We start from the raw sequence: 19,385 nt of genomic DNA on the forward strand, positions 1-19,385 counted from the left end.
GTATGTAGGTAGGTTCAATGGTAGAGGGGGCTTTTCCTCTAATCGACTGTGCTGTATCCCCTACCTTTGAACTTTTCCGCTCTTGGGCATTGGTGTTTCCATATCAAGCAATGTCCATTCTGGGATAATTCATTCATCTGTGGTTCTCTCCGGACACTCAGCTCTCACCTGTGGCCCCATTTGCATGCGACAGCGGCCACACCTGGTGACTGCTTCAACAGGTGGACTCCACCAGGTGAGGGGAGCTGGTCGGCCTCATACCTCAGTGAGATAGGGACAAGTCTGTCCTTGCATGCATAATCAGTTCCAGCGTACATGGCAAAGGAGATCAGCAGTGAGATCCAATGGCCAGGAAAGCATAAGAAATAGGAGCAGCAGTAGGCTATCCAGCCCATCGAGCCTGCTCCGCCATTCAATAAGATGATGGCTGATCTGTCTGTAAACTCAGCTCCATCTACCTGCCTTTTCCCCATAACTCTTAATTCCCCTACTAGGTAAAAACCTATCTAACTGTATCTTATATACATTTAGTGAAGAAGCCTCAACTGCTTCCATGGGCAGAGAATTCCACAGATACACCACTCTCTGGGAAGAACAGTTTTTCCTCATCTCCATCCTAAATCTTGTCCCCTGAATCTTGAGGCAATGTCCCCTAGTACTACTCTCACCTACCAATGGAAGCAACTTTCCTACTTCTAACTTACCTAGCCCTTTCAAAATTTTGTATGTTTCTATAAGATCCCCTCTCATTCTTTTGAATTCCAGAGAGTATAGTCCCAGGTGACTCAACCTCTCCTCATAGGTTAACCTCTTCACCCCTGGAATCAACCTGGTGAACTGGAGGTTCACTGCACTGCCTCCAAAGCCAGTATATCCTTCCTCAAGTATGGAGACCAGAACTGCACACAATACTCCAGGTGTGGCCTCACCAGTACCCTGTATAGTTGCAGAATGACTTCCCTGCTCTTAAATTCAATCCCTCTAGTAATGAAGGCCAACATTCCATTTGCCTTCTTAATAACCTGTTGCACCTGCAGGCCAACTTTTTGCGATTCATGAACATGCACTCCCAAGTCCCTCTGCACAACAGCATGCTGCAATCTTGCACCATTTAAATAATAATCTGCTCTTCTATTATTCCTTCCAAAGTGGATGATCTCGCATTCACCAACATTGTTTTCCATCTGCCAGACCTTGGCCCAATCACTTAACCTATTTATATCCCTCTGCTGACTCTCCACATCCTCTGTACAATTTGATTTCCCACTCAGTTTAGTGTCATCAGCAAATTTTGCAATGCTACACTCAGTCTCCTCATCCAAATTATCAATGTAAATGGTAAACAGCTGTGGGCCCAGCACCGACCCCTGCAGCACCCCACTCACCACTGACTGCCAACTGGAGAAACACCCATTTATACCAACTCTCTGCCTTCTATTGGTTAACCAATCCACTATCCATGCCAATACACTTCCTCTGACTCCATGCATCTGTATCTCATTTATAAGTCTCTTGTGCAGTACTTTATCTAATGCCTTCTGGAAATCCAAGTATACGACATCCGCCTGTTCCCCTCTATCCACTGCACTTATGTCCTCAAAGAATTCCAGTATGTTTGTCAAACAGGACCTGCCCTTTCTGAATTCATGCTGTGTCTGTCTAATGGAACCACTCCTTTCTAAATGCTTTGCTATTCCTTCCTTAATGACAGCTTCAAGCATTTTCCCGACTACAGATGTTAAGCTAACTGGCCTACAGTTGCCCGTCTTTTGCCTACATCTTTTTAAAAAAGTGGCATGACATTTGTTGTCTTCCAATCCACAGGGACCTGCCCAGAGTCTAGAGAGTTTTGATAAATGATTACCAACAAGTCCACTATAACCTCCGCTAATTCCTTTAGCACCCTGGGATGCATCCCATCAGAACCAGGGGACTTATCTACCTTCAGTCCCTCTAGTTTGCTCATCTCTATCTCTTTAGTGACAGTGATTTTATCAAGGTCCTCGCCTCCCATTTTGTCCATAGCATCCTTCTTTTGCATATTAGATGTGTCCTCCACTGTGAAGACCAACACAAAATAGTCGTTCAATGCCTCAGCCATTTCTTTATCACCCAATATCAATTTCCCCTTCTTGTCGTCCAAGAGACCTACATTGACTTTAGCCATCCTCTTCCACTTTATATACGTATTTATAAAAACTTTTGCTATCTGTTTTTATATTTTGTGCTAATTTACTTTCATACTCAATCTTCCCTTTCTTTATTTCTTGTTTAGTTGTTCTCTGTTGCTTTTTAAAGTTTTCCCAATCCTCCAGTCTCCCACTACTCTTCACGACTTTGTACACATGAGCTTTTAATTTGATACCATCTTTTATTTCCTTAGATATCCAAGGCTGGCTTTCCCCACACTTACTGTCCTTACTTTTGACTGGAATATACTTTTGTTGAGCACTGTGAAAAACCTCTTTGAAAGTATTCCACTGTTCCTCAACTGTCCTAGCAAATAGCCTGTGCTCCCAATCCACATTAGCCAACTCCTCCCTCATCCCGTTGTACTCTCCCTTGTTCAAGCATAATACACTAGTTTTAGATCTAACTAGTTCATCCTCCATCTGAATACGAAATTCAAACATACTATGATCACTCTTTCCAAGAGGATCCCTGACTACAAGATCATTAATCTTACCTGTCTCATTGCACAGGACTAGATCTAAGATAGTATTTTCTCGAGTAGGTTCACTAACATGCTGCTCAAGAAAGCCGTCACGGATGCATTCTATGAAGTCCTCCTCAAGACTTCCTTGACCAACCTGATTCACCCAATCTATGTGGAAGTTAAAATCCCCCATGACAACTGCAGTTCCGTTCTTACAAGCCTCAGTTATTTCTTGGTTAATGGACTCTGCCACTGCAATATTTTTATTAGGTGGCCTATAGACAACACCTACCAGTGATTTTTTTTCCCTTTACTATTCTTAATCTCTACCCAAATGGACTCAACATTCTGCTCCGTAGATCTTATATTGTCTCTCACAATCACCCTGACCTCATCCCTAGTCAAGAGCGCCACCCCACCTCCTCTGCCTTCCTGCATATCTTTCCGTATTACCTGATACCCTTGGATATTTAATTCCCAGTCATCTCCACCTTGCAACCAGGTTTCTGTAATGGTCATATGCCTTGGTACTGATCTGTGCCACAGTTCACTAACCTTGTTTCTAAAACTACCGGGATTTAGATAAAGTGCCCTTGTACTCATTGTCCTTTTAGAATCTAGTGACCAATGCAATTTTCGCTTTTTTCTTTTATGCACTCTACTCTTACTTTTTTCTTCACTAACTCTAGATCTGCAATGCTTCACAGAGAGCAAAGGGCGTGAGACAAGGTACAGAAGAAGTCATGGTTCACCTGCGATGAAGGAAGACTCTAGTTGTGATGACTTCTCGTACCACTAGACCCAAAATTCTGAGGTCGAGAGTGAAACTGACCCAGTGCAAGAGCTTTTTCATTTTAAAAACTCTCCTGCACAGGTTTATTCGTGCTGTTTACATAATTTAAAGAAAGTACTACACAAATCTAACTGCCATCATTAAATATAGTTTCTTTGGCCAGAGGGTGGTAAATCTGTGGAATTCATTGCCACAGATGGCTGTGGAGGCCAAGTAATTGGGTATATTTAAAGCAGAGGTTGATAAGTCCTTCATTAGTAAGGATATCATAGGTTATGGGGAGAAAGCAGGAGAACGGGTTGAGAGGGATAATAAGTCAGCCATGATAGAATGGTTGAGCAGACTCAATCGGCCAAATGGCCTAATTCTGCTCCTATGTCTTATGGTCCTATATGATAGGAAACCTATCAAATCATACTTTTAAATCAGAAGTTGTGTTGTTAATACTTAATCTGAAAACAGATAACTCTTTTAACTATATACTTATTCTAAATCTCTAGATCATCCCTTTTTCTCTCAGTTGCCGTCTCACTTTGCACCTTCCAGAAACATGGGATCTTTCATTGTTGGGAAACTGTGGAAGAAACCCTGATTCAGACAAATGACACCTCCATAAGCAAATATGCCACCACACTTCTAGACAGTTTAGCCCATTCTCTCATTCAAATATGAGGACACCCAAATGCCTTTTGCCTTTGCCTTAACTTGCATCCTTTCTAATTCCTGTTAGTTCTCCCTATCCTGAATTCTCTAATCTGGAAAGTCTCTTTCTAATTCTCTAATATCTTCCAACTTCATCTATTATCAAAAACACTCACCATCTAGGCCATGCCCTCTTCTTGTTACTACCATCAGGAGGTACAGAAGCTTTAGATCCCCCACCAAAGCCAGAATTGGGTTTAATATCATTGGCATATTTCATGAAGTTTGTTGTCATGCAGCACCAGGTTCAGAAGCAGTTATTACCCTTCATCTATCAGGCTCTGGACTGCTATGGATAACTTCACTCACCCCCACTCCAAACTAATTCTACAACCTCAGGGTCACTTTCAAGGACTCTTTACAACTCGTGTTTTCAGTGTTACTTTTTTATTTACACAGTTTGTTTTCTTATGCACATTAGTTGTTTGTCATTCTTTGTCTGCTTATGCATGGTTTTCATAAATTCTATTGCATATCTCTTTTTTTCCCTTTGAATGCCTGCAAGAAAAAGGATCTTAAGGTAGTATGTGGTAACAAATATGTACTTTGAAAATAAATTGGGGGTTTCTGGTGATGTCATCATCGAGAATGGCAGCTTAAGTCACTTGTTCCTCCAGAAAAACGTGTATTAAGCTCCGTTAACCCATCAAATATAATATTTTTTGAAAAATATTTGAACTGAAAAGAGGGGCAAGAATGGAGAGAAGAAATGGAAATAAAAAAAGTGACACTGCTGAGCCTGCATCAGAGAGGAGTGCAGCGAGCGGCTCTCCGACCCGACCGCGTGCTAGCGAGGCAGACGCTATTCGTTCAGTCGAAGCGGTGAATGTCTTCGAAATTCTGAAAGAAATAATGGAAGTCCAGAAAGATATAAAGCTGCAGCTCTGTGATATTAAGGCAGAGCTTACCAGCGTTAATCAAAAAATAGTGGTGGCAGAGACTCGAATTGAGAAGGTGAAAGATCACGTTCAAAACGTGGAACGGATACTGAGCAAGGCAATAAAAATAGCACCAAGAAGGTAAACTGCTTAACCTGGAGGGAAGATCACAGCGGAAAGATATCAGAATCTACAACGTTCCCAAAGGAGCGGAGGGCTCGTCTATGACAGAGTTTGTTGGAAAGTTACTGCGGGATGCTCTGGATCTTCCCCCAGCTATGAAGCTGGAAGTTGAAAGAGCCCACCGCACGTTAGTCCCAAAACCTACCCAGGAATGAAAACCACGCTCAATAATAATTAAATTTTTCGGTACAGCACCAAGGCATAGATTCTACGAAGGGCCTGGGGTAAGAAGAGAGTGTTTTTAGAGGATAATTAATATATTTTGACCAAGATTACCCCCCCACGATCCTCCAGAAACGCAAAGAATACTCCGAAGTAAAGCAAGTACTAAAGCAAAATAAGATTTGATTTAAAACTCCATACCCTGTTAAACTTCGAGTGTTTTATGACAACGGGACGCGGTTGTACCAGACAGTGGAAGAGGCGACTACAGACGTGAAGGCCAGAGGGTTGCCCATCAGCATGACCAAACCGAGTGAAAGCCTGACTGAAGAATTATCCCACACTACTTGGGAAATAATGCGAGAATCGAGAAGGCAGGAGACTGGAGGAGGCCAAGAGAAATATATCAGGAAGAGACCGTGAGTTTCCCAAAGACAGTCCTCACCCCCTTCAGAAGAGCCATAAGGTTTGGCTAACTTTAAAAATGTTGAGAAGCTAAACAGAAGCAAAAGTACACGGTGATATACCTATCTCGAGAAATACTTATTATAATGTGGATTTTATATTACTTAGTTGTTATTCTTTATTCGCTCACTTACTCCTTTTTCCGCACCAAAATGAGAATATATATATGTGTGCATATATGTGTATGTGTGTAATGTGTGTGTGTATATATGTGTGTAAGTGTGTGTGTGTGTGTGTGTGTATATATATATATATATATATATATAGGAGTACACAGGGAAATCTTTTCTGTGTAATGGATTTGTTCACTGACTTTTATGAATACTGCAATGGGGGCCCTCAACTCACAAGAAGGAGGGGTTATCCCCCACAGCTAGACATTTCCTCTAGCTCAACGCAGGGTCATCTACTAGAGACCTCAGCCTTGGAATCACAAGTTTGTTGCCATTTTTGTTATTATTTGCATTTCTTGGTTCTTATTTGTTCAGGGAGTAGATCGATTAAGTTTTATTCTAATTTCAATGATACATTGACAGATAAATACAGATGGCTAACGACAAGGTAAAATTCATTTCTTTTAATGAAAATGGGCTATTAAACCCAATCAAACGTAAGAGAATTTTATCCAAAATGAAAAAAGAACAAGCCCATGTAGTATATTTACAGGAACCTCATTTAAATGATAATGAGCATAAAAAACTAAAGAGAATGGGCTTCACTAATCTGTTTTTCTCCTCATATAAATCAGGACATAAGAGAGGAATTGCTATTCTTATCTCAAGTAGGCTAAATTTTGAAAAAGTATTCAAAATGGGAGATAAAGAGGGCAGATATATTCTGGTAAGGGGGAATATAGACAGCAATTCAGTTACCCTATTGAATATATACGCATCCCCGGGAAGTGATATTGGTTTCTTTCAGAAAATTACTGATATTATGGTAACGGAAACAGAAGGTCTCCTAATATGTGGGGGAGACTTAAATTTACAATTACAACCAAACTTAGACTCTTCCAATAGAAAAACCTATGAAACAAAATCTTTACATAAGAAAGTAAATACACTTTTTGAGGATGTTGGTTTAATTGATATATGGAGGGACCTTTTTCCTGACAGAAGGGATTACACTCATTATTCTGCTCCCCATTCTGTATATACAAGAATAACATTTGGAAAAGACAAAGACAAAATAAACACCTGTGGAATTGGGACAATAGATGTAAGTGACCATGCACCTATATATTTATCTGATTATTTTGACTTACAACCAAAGAATACTATTTGGAAACTAAATTCAAGTCTACTCAATGATCCGTACTTTAAGGAACAAATTAAAAAAGAAATTGGTCTCTACTTAGAACTTAATGATAATGGAAAGGTTTCACCTCCCATTTTATGGGATACTCTGAAGGCGGTCTTAAGAGGGAAAATTATAGCAATATCTTCATATAAGAAAAAAAATAAGGAATAAAACATTAAAGGAATTACAAAATAGGCTGAAGGAACTAGAGAAAAAACACAAATTGAATTTGGCACAGGATATATTAGGGGAAATTGAAAGAATTAGGAATGAAATAAATAATTTGGCTATGCAAGAAATCAGGAAAAACTTAATGTTTCTGAAACAGAGACATTATGAAAGTGAATCGAAATCTATGAAAATACTGGTGTGGAAACTGAAAAAAAAGATAGCAGAAATACAATTCATGGAATTAGGGACCCAAGAACGAAAATAATAAAAAATAAGCTAAGTGAAATTCAAGAAGCTTTTAAAGTGTTTTACAAAACTCTATATTCCAAAGTTCCGGGGGAAGCATAACCCAAATTGACACCTTCTTGAATTCTCTAGAGTTACCAACTTTAAGCAAAGAACAAAATAGAACGATGACTGCTGACATAACTGAAGTTGAATTAAAAGCTGCAATTAGTAGGCTTAAATTAATCAAGACACCAGGATCAGATGGGTATACGGCAGAGTGGTACAAATAATTTAAAAATGAGTTAATTCCTGTTTTACTCCCCACACTGAACTGGGCTCTAAAAAAGGCACAAATGCCACCCAATTGGAAGGAAGCAATAATCTCAGCTATACCGAAAGAAGGCAAGGATAAAATGGAATGCGGGTCACTTAGACCAATATCCGTTCTTAATGTAGATTATAGGTTATTTACCTCCCATCATGGCCAAATGATTAGAGGAGTTTCTACCCATACTGATACGTAATGATCATACAGGTTTTATATGACTACGCCAGACTCAAGACAATATACGAAGGGCACTTCACATTATGGATTATACAAAAAAATAAAATCAAAGCAATAGTGATAAGCGTGGACGCTGAGAAAGCATTTGATTCGGTTAATTGGAACTTTCTTTACAGAGTTTTACATAGATTTGGTTTCCAAGACACAATTATTAAAATTATACAGACACTATATGACAATCCTACCGCTAGGATTAAAATCAATGGATATTTATCAAAAAGTCTTACCCTAGAAAGGGGCATGAGACAGGTTTGTGCATGGTCACCACTACTCTTCACGTAATATCTGGAACCGTTAGCTCAATACATCAGACAAAATGAAGATATCAGGGGAATTACTATTAAAGGGACAGAGCATAAATTGGCTTGTTATGCAGATGACATTTTGATCTATCTAGGGCAACCAACATACTCTTTACCTAAATTGATGCAATCCTTTGAACAATATGGTCACTTATCAGGATACAAGATCAACATAGATAAAACCCAATTACTTTCATATTACTATAGCCCACCAAGAGAAATTGAAAGTCGATACCCCTGGGCATAGCACACAGAGTCTTTCAAATATTTGGGCATCATTATGCCAAAAGATTTGGCAAAATTATCAGAAAGTAATTATCGGCCTTTATATAAAAAAATTAAGGAAGATGTGGCAAGATGGAACCTGATTTCCTTTTTCAGTCTCAGTTCAAGGATTGAGTCTATTAAATGAGTATACTGCCCAGACTGTTATATCTCTTTCAGACCCTACCAATAGAGATTAATCAAAATCAATTCAATGAATAGAACAAGATGCTATCAAGGTATATTTGGCAGGGTCTGAAGTAAAAGGCCTGGAGTTCATCTCAAATTAGCAAAGGAAAAGGGGGGGGGATGGGGCCTACCTTCTCTTAGAGATTATTATTTTGCAGCACAGTTGAGAGCTGTGATATGTTGGTGTAACCCATCATATGACGCTCAATGGAAAAACATTGAGGAGCGGGTATTTCCCATCCCCATACAAGCAATTTTGGCTGATATCAACCTGCAAAGGTACATAAATACTATTGATAACCTATGGGTGAAATTGACTCTTAAAATATGGAAAACTACTATAAGAGAATATAATCTAGAGGGAGATATTGCAATTCTTAAATGGTGTGCATATGACTCGGATTTTACACCAAATAAATTGGATGCTAGATTTAAGGACTGGACAGCTAAAGGAATAACAGTTCTTTGCAACATAATGAAAGAAGGAACACTGTTCAGTTTTGAAATGCTTAAAGGGAAACACTTATTAGAAAAACAAGATTTTTATCGGTATTTATATTAATAAGACGTTTAAAAATGTAACCAAGGCAAATACATGCTTGATAGAGCTCTTTAGAAAAGCATATAATTCAGATAATGGTAGTAGAATCATTTTAAGCATGTATAAGGGGTTGTCAAATCTTAAAACACATTCGACTTCATACATTAAAACAAAATGGGAGAAGGAAGGAGGGATAATTATATCTGAGGAAGAATGGACAACGATATGGAGATATCAATGAAAGTGTATCAGTTCACAGAAATGGAGGGAGTTTGGATGGAAAAACTTGATAAGATATTTTATTACACCCTCTCAGAAATCCCATTATGATAGTAACCTCCCTGTTTGCCGGAGAAATTGTGGAAATCAAAATGCAAATCATTATCACAGGGACTGCCCTGTTATCAAAAGCTATTGGAGGGGGATACACAATGCCCTACAAGACATCTTTAAATGTGAAATACCCTTAGAGAGTAAGACCATATATTTTGGATATATACCTCAAGAATGGTTGAAAAGAGATAAATATTTAATGAATATACTGTTGGTGGCTGGTAAAAAGACTCTTACTAGGAAATGGTTATCACAGGAGAGCCCAACTTTAAATACATGGATGGAAATTACAATGGACATTTACAAAATGGAGAAGATAACAGCATCTGTTAACCATAAGCTGGAACAATTTGATTCATACTGGGAAAAATGGTTTAACTACCTAATGCCTCATAGGCCTAATTTTATTCTCACAAATCAATGAATCTGTTGTAAAAAAAAATCACTCCCTACTTGTACAGAGTTTTTACCTTTTGCTTGTTTTTTCTTTCCACTCTTTTCTATAAGTGTATACCTCAGATAAATACTTTGTGGAGATTTGTGATATATATGTTTATATGATATATATGTACAATGTCTGAAATACATCTTATGAAAATGTTTGATGATGAACTTCAATTTAAAAAAATTACAAAAAAGAAAATAAATCGGCTTTAAACTTCGATGAAGCTCCTCCCGAAAATGTTCATACCCTTCTACACTGTCTACAACACCACCTATTAGAATCAAAGAACACGACAGTACAGAAGAAGGCCCTTTGGCCCATTTAATCTGCCTAGTCCCACCAACCTGCACCCAGATCATAGCCCTCCATACTCCTCCCATCCAGGTATCTCTTGAATGTTGAAATTGAACCCACACCCACCACTGGCAGCTCATTCCACATTCTCACCACACTATTTTAGTATCATCCAGAAATTTACTAAGAATGGTTCATATAGGCACAACCAAATCATTTGTGTAGATTACAATTGACAAGAGTCTCATCTCTACCCATTGTGGTAACCTCTAGACACTGGCCTTTATTCTTACAGGGGGTTGCTGGGGCGGCATGACTCAAAGGGCCGGATCTAAATAAATAATTAAATGTGCTGATTTAATTAAAAGCCTGCAGGCGCTGACATGCGTGTGGTATGTCTACACCTCACTAACCCTAACCTGTACTGTATACCTTTAGAACCTGGGAGAAACTGGAGCACTCAGAGGAAATCCACATGATCACAGGGCAAACATACAAATTCCTTACAGACAGCAGAGCAGCTGGAATTGAACCCCAAATGCCGCCACTGTACAAAGTTGTGCTAAGTCCTTTTCTACCTTGCCCCCAATAGATGCTATATTAACACAGACTGTCATTGTTGTTCTTGTTATCGAACAACACTCCACACTTTTTATCCTCAACCATTGCAATTCCAATACAGTCCCCAGAACCTTCCAACTTTTCTTTAACTATATCAGCTTGCTGTCAACTATGCTCCACACATTATCACTTCCCCAAGATTTCAACTTGTTTTGACCAAAGTGAAAGTATTTCAAGTCATGGTGGCATCCTCGATGCCCTCAGTGAAATGTTCAGAGTACATAGCCTCATGTGAGCCAGATCCAGTGGAGATGGTCGGGTATCCCTGCTCCGTTAGGAGCAAATAGCCATGCCTAATGACTTGATTCAGTAAAGGTTTGTCCCACTGTTTGTTTTTGGTTGATTTGTCTTCAATGCTTTAGAGCTGGTAATTTTCCTTTAGCAAGACAGTCTCCTCTCTGTTCCGTGGCATGTGAGTTATGCTGGGAATGTTACAAATGCGCCAATTCAGTATCAAAGATTTTGCTATCTCACCAATGCACACCAGGGTTGATCTAATAATCTTGTTGATTTAGGTCCAGTATGTACACATCAAATTAGGCAATCTTGGCTCAAAGTACATTTATTATCAAAGTACCAATAACAGTAGTGTAAGCACTCAAATCAAGTATGATGTTTTCCTGATGGGATGTCTATCGGTGGCTGCAGAGGCCAATCCAAGATCTACAGATTCTGGTGCAGTGTGAGCAGGAGTAAGTGATAGCTATGTGTTGCTTTGACCACAGCATCTGCAGTGTACTTTGTGTTAGCTATGGTTAGTGGTTGGGTCTTTCAGTTATTCAGTCTCCCCTTCTGCAGCTGCTGTGAATGTTTTATAACTTCAAAACATTAAATTAATTCAAAGAAGTACACAGCAATCTGAAAATGTGGGTTTAACTTTGTCTTTGCTTTAAACGAGGCTCACACGCAACATGTGGTACCATGATAACTTATGCTATTAATGTGGTTTTTTACATATAACCCATATCTAATTACTTAAACAAACAAGAATGTGTAATCGAGTGATATATATGTACAAGATTACTCAAATATTATTGAAATATTAAATACACAACATGCCACTTGTTCTCTGCAGCACATTAAGAGATCACTCTCTTGAGGTGCTGCTCCCCCTTGAACAGAATTCCTCCAGGTGTATCTATTGAGTGCAATGTCTTCCAAGCTTTTAGATGGAATGGTGAATTCCTTCAGGCTGATTCTGATGTTATCTTTGAAGCGTTTTCTTTGCCCACCAAGAGGTTTCTGATACACCTTCAAATGGGACTATTATCACAGTATGGATCTGTTACCATATGCTACCTTAAGACCATAAGACCAGAAGACATAGGAGCAGAACTAGACCATTCTGCCCATCGAGTCTGCTCTGCCATTCCGTCATGGCTGATCCTGGATCCCACCCAACCCAAACACCTAACTTCTCACCATAACCTTTGATGCCTGGACTGATCAGGAAACTATCAACTTCCACCTTAAGTATACCCATCGACTTGGCCTCCACAGCTGTCTGTGGCAGAGCATTCCACAGATTCACTACTCCCCAGCTAAAAAAAAATTCCTCCTTATCTCTGTTCTAAAAGGTCACCCCTCAGTTTCGTGGCTGTGCCCTTGTGTTTTGTATTCCCTCACCAGAGGGAACATCCTCTCCACATCTACCCTATCTAGTCCTTTCAACATTCAGTAGGTTTCAATGAGATCCCCCACACATTCTTCTAAATTTCATTGAGATTCATCTTCTTGTAGGCATTTACAGGAAAAAAGAAATACAATAGAATTTATGAAAAACTATAGAGAGAGACAAAGGCTGACAAACAGCCAATGTTCAAAAGAAGACAAACTGTGCAAATAAAACTAACACTGTGAAGATGAGTTGTAATGGTTCTTTGGAAGTGAGTCCAGTATCAACCAGTATTAACTCAGTCCAGGTCAATTCTGGACTTCTAATTTGTTATGATGTACCTGCAGTCTGCAAGTAGCGTAATGTCCAGTTGCTCAGCTGATGGTTTTCACACTAGAAGTGTACCGTCTCCATGGATGCACTCAATTATTATATATATAGATAGATATATATACACACACACATAGGACTGGCTTACCACCAGTGACATAGAATTATGTGCAAAATTACTGTATAAACTGTCTCAAAGTGGTCCATTGGAGTGAAACAGAATAAGCAAATGTACAAATCTACTCCCATTTTTAAAGATGATTTTATTGCCAAATCCTGCTGTTATTCTCCCATATGGTAAAGACCTCAGGCCAAACTGTCGACTGTTTATTACTTTCCATAGATGCTGCCTGACCTGCCGTGGTTCCTCCAGCATTTTACATAGAACATAGAATAGTATAGCACAGTACAGGCCCTTCGGCCCACAATGTTGTGCTGACAGTTAAACCCTGCCTCCCATATAACCCCCCACCTTAAATTTTGGGTGTGTTACTCCCCTCTATGGACTCTGTCTATACTTCTCGCTGTCTCAGTAAAGCAGCCAGCATAATTTAAAAAAGCACCCACACCAAACATTGCCTCTTCTCCCCTTTTCTTTTAGCCAAAAGTATCCTTTCCTCTAAACTGTGCAGGCACTTGGCTGCACAATAACTGAAATGCTCCCACGCATGTAGCATTTGTTGCTGCACAGCTAGAATTTTCTTTTATGTAATGTTGATATAAAGTTTTCAATCCATGTAATAATTTCCTGCTCAGAGCAATGGTTGGTCCACACAGCTGTAAAAGAAATAGAGGGAATGTTGGACAGAAGATACAGAAAGCTCAAAGATACCACCAGACTCAGGGATAGTGTCTACCCTGATATTATGGTTCCTAGTATGATAAGCTGGAATTTTGGCATCACAACCGATGTATTTCACAATGACCATGCACTTTATTATTTACCTGTACTGCACTTTCTTCGTAGCTGTTACACTTTATTCCACATTCTATTATTGCTTGACCCTGCTCTGCCATCTGGTTCAGGAAGTTATTACCCTTCAACCATCAGTCTCCTGAACCAGGATATCTTCACTCAACCCAACACTGATTCCACAACCTATGGATTCATTTCCAAGGACTCTGAAACTCACATTCTCAGTATTTATCTATCCATATATCTATTAATTAATTTGTTTGTTTTTATATTTATTTATTTAATGTTCCCAGTTTGTCTTCTTGTGCACATTGGTTGTTTGTCAGTCTTTGTTTGCACGTAGCTTTTCACCGATTCAATTCTACTTCTTTTGTTCTACTATGAATGCCCGCAAGAAAATAAATCTCAGGGCGGTATGTACTTTGATAGTAAATTTACTTTGAACTTTGAAGAAATGTGAACCCAAGCCACTGCTCCGATGCAGCAGTTAGGAGATGCTATCTTATCATTATTGGACAATAGAAAATCGGAGGTCACGGTACTTAATTCCAGTTGCATTCCAAACAAGCCATTCAATTAAGGAGTCTTCCCCACAACACAACTCCTTTATCAACACAGTATCACATGAAGGGAAGGATGGAGGGGTGGAGATATATCTCTACTAAAGGAGGTACATTCCTCCGCTAGCCTGCAGGTCACCCTTGGGCAAGGTGTAGCACCTGATTAGCCCCTCCCCTCCCCTCCTGATCAGGGTCTTGTGAAGCCATGAGAGCAGGTGGCGGATGGTCGTATGGAGCAGCCGGTATGTAACTCAAATCCTCAGCAGTGGTGTTTCTACAACTGCTGACACCAGGCAGACAACCTCTGAAGAGTATTGACAATGGCTGGGGTCACCCGTCTTGTAAAGGCACTGCCCAGGAGAAAGTGGCAAACCACTTCTGTAGAAAAATTTGCCAAGACCGATCACGGTCTTGGGAAGACCATGATCACCCATAATGATGATAATGAGGATGACTGGATGATGAGGATGAGGTCTTTCACTTCATTCTGGTCAGAAGGCTTCGTCTCTATGGACTCACTTTTGTTCTGAATGCAAGTGCTGGCTTTTACCAGTACGATTTCTGTTTTTTTCCCCTCACTGCGCATTGGGTGTTTGTTGGTCTTTTTTTAAATGAGCTTTTTCAGGTTTTTTGTTTTGTGGCTGCCTGCCTCAAGATAATATAATTTATACATAATTACACATACTTTGATAATAAATGTACTTTCAAGATCCCACTATCCTCAAAGGCTCTGCAGTGTTTTATGTAAAGAGGTAAAAACATGTAAGTGACATGAAGCTACACTGCATGAACACATTTCTTTATTTTATTTAGAGATACAGCACAGTAACTGGCCCTTCCAGCCCATGAACTCACAGCACCCTATTACACCCATGTGACCAATCAACCTGCAAGTATTTTGGAACACCGGACGAATCTGTAGCACACAGGGAGAATGCACAAACTTCTTACAGACAGTGGCAGAATTAAGCCAGGGTTGCTGGGGCTGTAAAAGCATTACACTATCTTATAACTGTTCAGATATTTTACTAAGCCATACAGTATACCAACTACATTGAAAGTAACTTGCCTATTGCTATGAATCAAGCTTGAAATTGAGGACTATAACGTGCACTTAACTCTTACACTGTAAATCAGTATGTTAAAATGGATATATTTCTGAAGTGTGGTTTATTAGCACTTTTTAAGGTTTAGTTGTGAATCTTAATAATGAATTGTCAGTCATTTTACCAGGTAGGTAGAAAATTTCATGTTTGTTAAACTCTGCTGGGCTACTTATCACTGTTACAACATATTACAAGTGTTAAAAGCAATGACTAGATCCACAAGATGCTTGAATATTAACATCAATAGTTACCCATCATCAAGGATCTCCACCATCCAGTCCATGACCCATCTCACTGCTGCCATCAGGAAGGAGGTACAAGAGCCTTAGGTCCCACACCCCCAGGTTTAGGAACAGTAATTACCATTCAACCATCAGGCTCCTGAACTAGAGGATATATATATATATAACTCCACTGGCTTCAGCACCGAACTGTTTCCAAAACTTATGAATTCAATTTCAAGGACTCTATAACTCATGTTCTCAGTATTTTTTATTGACATTATTATTGTAGCTGCACAGTTTGTCTTCCTTTGCTCATTGGTTGCTTGGCAGTCTTTGTTTCTGTGTCATTTCTCATTGATTCTATTGTATTTCTTTTGTAACCCTCTTACTGGAGTTGGCTTTCGCTTGCTGTGCTTCATCAGTCAGGGCATTGGGTACAGAAGATGGGATGCTATGCTGTAGCCAAACAATTGTTTTTGAAATATTATGTTTAGTTTTTGTCACCCTCCTATATTAAAGAAGCCATTAAGCTGGAAAGAGCACAGAGGAAATTTATGAGAATGTTGCGCAGACTTGAGGGACCGGGTCATGGAGAGCGACGAGTTGGAATTACTTCCATTGGAGCATAGACGAATAAAGGGTGATCTTATAGATGTGCATAAAATCACCAGTGGCATAAATGGGATCAACATACACACCTTTTATCCCTAGAGCTTGAGAATCAAGAAATAGGGGGCACAGGTTTAAGGTGAGAGGGAAGAGATTTAATAGGAACCCAAGGGGCAACTGTTTTGAACCAAAGGGTGGTCAGTGTATGGAATAAGCTGCCAGAGGAAGTAGTTTAGGCAGGTGCATTAATACTATTTAAAAGTTATTTGGACAGGTACATGGATAGGAAAGGGTTAAAGGATACAGGCTGAACACAAGCAAGTGGGACTAACTTAGATAGGAATCTTGGTCAGTGTGGTCAAGTTGGGCCAAAGAGGCCTGTTTCCACGCTGTGTGACTCTACACTCAGTGGTCACTTTATTAGGTACACGAGTGGAAACAGGTGTGCTCTTCCAATGTAGCCCATCCATTTCAAGGTTCGACATGTTGTGCATTCAGAGAAGCTCTTCTGCAGACCAGTGTTGTAACACATGATTATTTAAGTTACTGCTGTCTTCCTGCCAGCCGGCTTGAACCAGTCTGGCCATTCTCTTCTGACTTCTGTCATTAACAAGGTGCTTTCACCCACAGACCTTCTGCTCCCTGGATGATGTTTTCTTTCTTGCAAACTTCTTAGTAAACTCTAGAGAATGTTGTGCATGAAAGTCCCAAGAGATCAGCAGTTCCTGAGATACTCAAACCAACCCGTCTAGCATCAACAATCATTCCAGAGTCATTCTGGACGACGGAACCGCTTGACCATGTCTGCATGTTTTTATGCATTGAGCTGTTGCCACATGATTGGCTGATTAGATATTTGCATCAGCAAGCAGGCATACTACCAAAGTAGCCACTGTGTATATCATTATGACAAATAATGTTACTTGAATTGCAATCCAACAAGTTTTTGAACTGAGATTTTTCTGGACTGTACAGCCTTTGTGTACCTCACATGACAAAATCTGCCAAATATCCCAGAGCTTACCTTAAAAACACATTTGTGAGGCTGGAAAGAAAAGCCTTAAAAGAGAGACAACAGACTTAGGCAGGTCTTCTGGCAATTAAACTTGCAGTGACATAACCAACCTCCTGATGTCAGTGTTGCTGTATATATCATCCGACCTACTTAGATGCTGCAACTATCTGCTGGAGGTGTTCAGCAGTATCTGTGGTGGGAAAGGAATTGCCATTGTATTGAGTTGAAACCCAACATCGTGACTGAGAGCAGAGAGGGAAGATGGCCAGTATAAAGAAGAGAATGTAAGTAGAGAGACAGGAGTTCAATGTAATTCTAATGTTCAAAGACCTGAGACTCTAGATATATTCCAGTCCATGTTCAATAATGGATCAGCAACCAAACTTTTTTAAAAATAAAACAATTTGCTCAATGAAGAGAAGAATTAGCTTGGGGAAGTTTTAGTCACCTAGAGTCACTAACAGCTTAGGGCACATCATCGGCAAAGTAAAGCCGGAGGTGGTCTCCACATACAACTTCAAATTATTTCAGATTTAAATTCATTTGTCACGTGTACAATGAAATGCATCATTTGCATTAACAACCAACACAGCCTAAGGGTGTGCTGGGGGCAGCCCATTAGTGTTGTCATATATTCTGGTGCCAATATACCACGCCCACAATAGACTACAGTAAGGGTGTAATCCTGGTGCACAACTTTAATAGATCAAGAATTGTAATCATACTCAGTGCTACTTTATTAGATAAAGAAGTGGAAACCAGTGTGGTCTTCCTCTGCTGCCACCCATCTATTTCAAGGTCCGAGATGCGCTTCTGCACACCACTGTTGTCATGCATAGTTATTTGAATTACTGTCACCTTCATATCAGAATAAACCAGTCTTGGCATTCCCCCTACTCTCTCACCAACAAGGCCTTTTCAGGTCAATGATCTGAACAACTAAACCCTTTGACCATGCCGGCATGCTTTTATGCAGAGTTGCTGCCAGATGATTAGCTATTTGCATTAACATGTATACTTAATAAAGTGGCCACTGAGTACGTGGGTTGATCAGAATGAGAATCTAAGCAGAGACAATGCCAGAAGAGCCCATAAATAACTGTGTCAGTGGCAGTTTGAGCAAAATGAGGGAGTTGACTTTTACAGGTGGTGGTGGTGGTGATGGGATCGGTGAAAAATGCAGACGAAAGGAATCCAGACAGTGTGGTCAACAAGCATCACCCACCAAAAAGCCATTGTGATCTTGCCAGCAAGTTGAAAGGTTGTAAATACAAGAACTACTCTCATGATTTAAGGCAAAAAGGACTGATCTAGCCCTCTAGCACTGTAATGACAAAATATTAAACTGGCAGATACCAATATTAATCCCTCACTCAGCATTGAACTGTACCAGGCCATCAGAGAGGCAAAGCATGCACACGCCCAATGAATCCACAGCCACTTCCAGGACAGACGGCGCATGTGGAAGGGCATTCAGGACATCACCTGACTGTGTGGGGGATGCCTCCCTCCCAGATGCGCTGAATAACTTCTACGCTCGTTTTGAGGGGGAAAATAACATGGTGTTAACTCCATCCCTCCTCCAAATGACCAGGTGCTGTGTCTCACCGTGGCCGATGTGAGAAGAACCCTGTGCAGGGTCAATCCACGGAAGGCTGCTGGACCAGACAATATTCCTGGTCGAGTGATTAGAGGATGTGCAGACCAGGAAGCAGATGTTCTCACTGACATCTTCAACATCTCCCTGAGCAACTCCACCTTTCCAATGTGCTTCAAGGCTGCCACCATCATCCCCGTGCCGAAGAAGTCTTCAGTGTCCTCCCTCAATGACTACCCTCCCATTGCACACACATCCATCATCATAAAGTGTTTCGAGAGGCTTGTCGTGAGGCACATCAAGACCCTGCTGCCCCCCTCAC

This window comes from Hypanus sabinus, chromosome 3 (assembly GCF_030144855.1).
Source record: "Hypanus sabinus isolate sHypSab1 chromosome 3, sHypSab1.hap1, whole genome shotgun sequence".
Taxonomy (NCBI): Eukaryota; Metazoa; Chordata; class Chondrichthyes; order Myliobatiformes; family Dasyatidae; genus Hypanus; species Hypanus sabinus.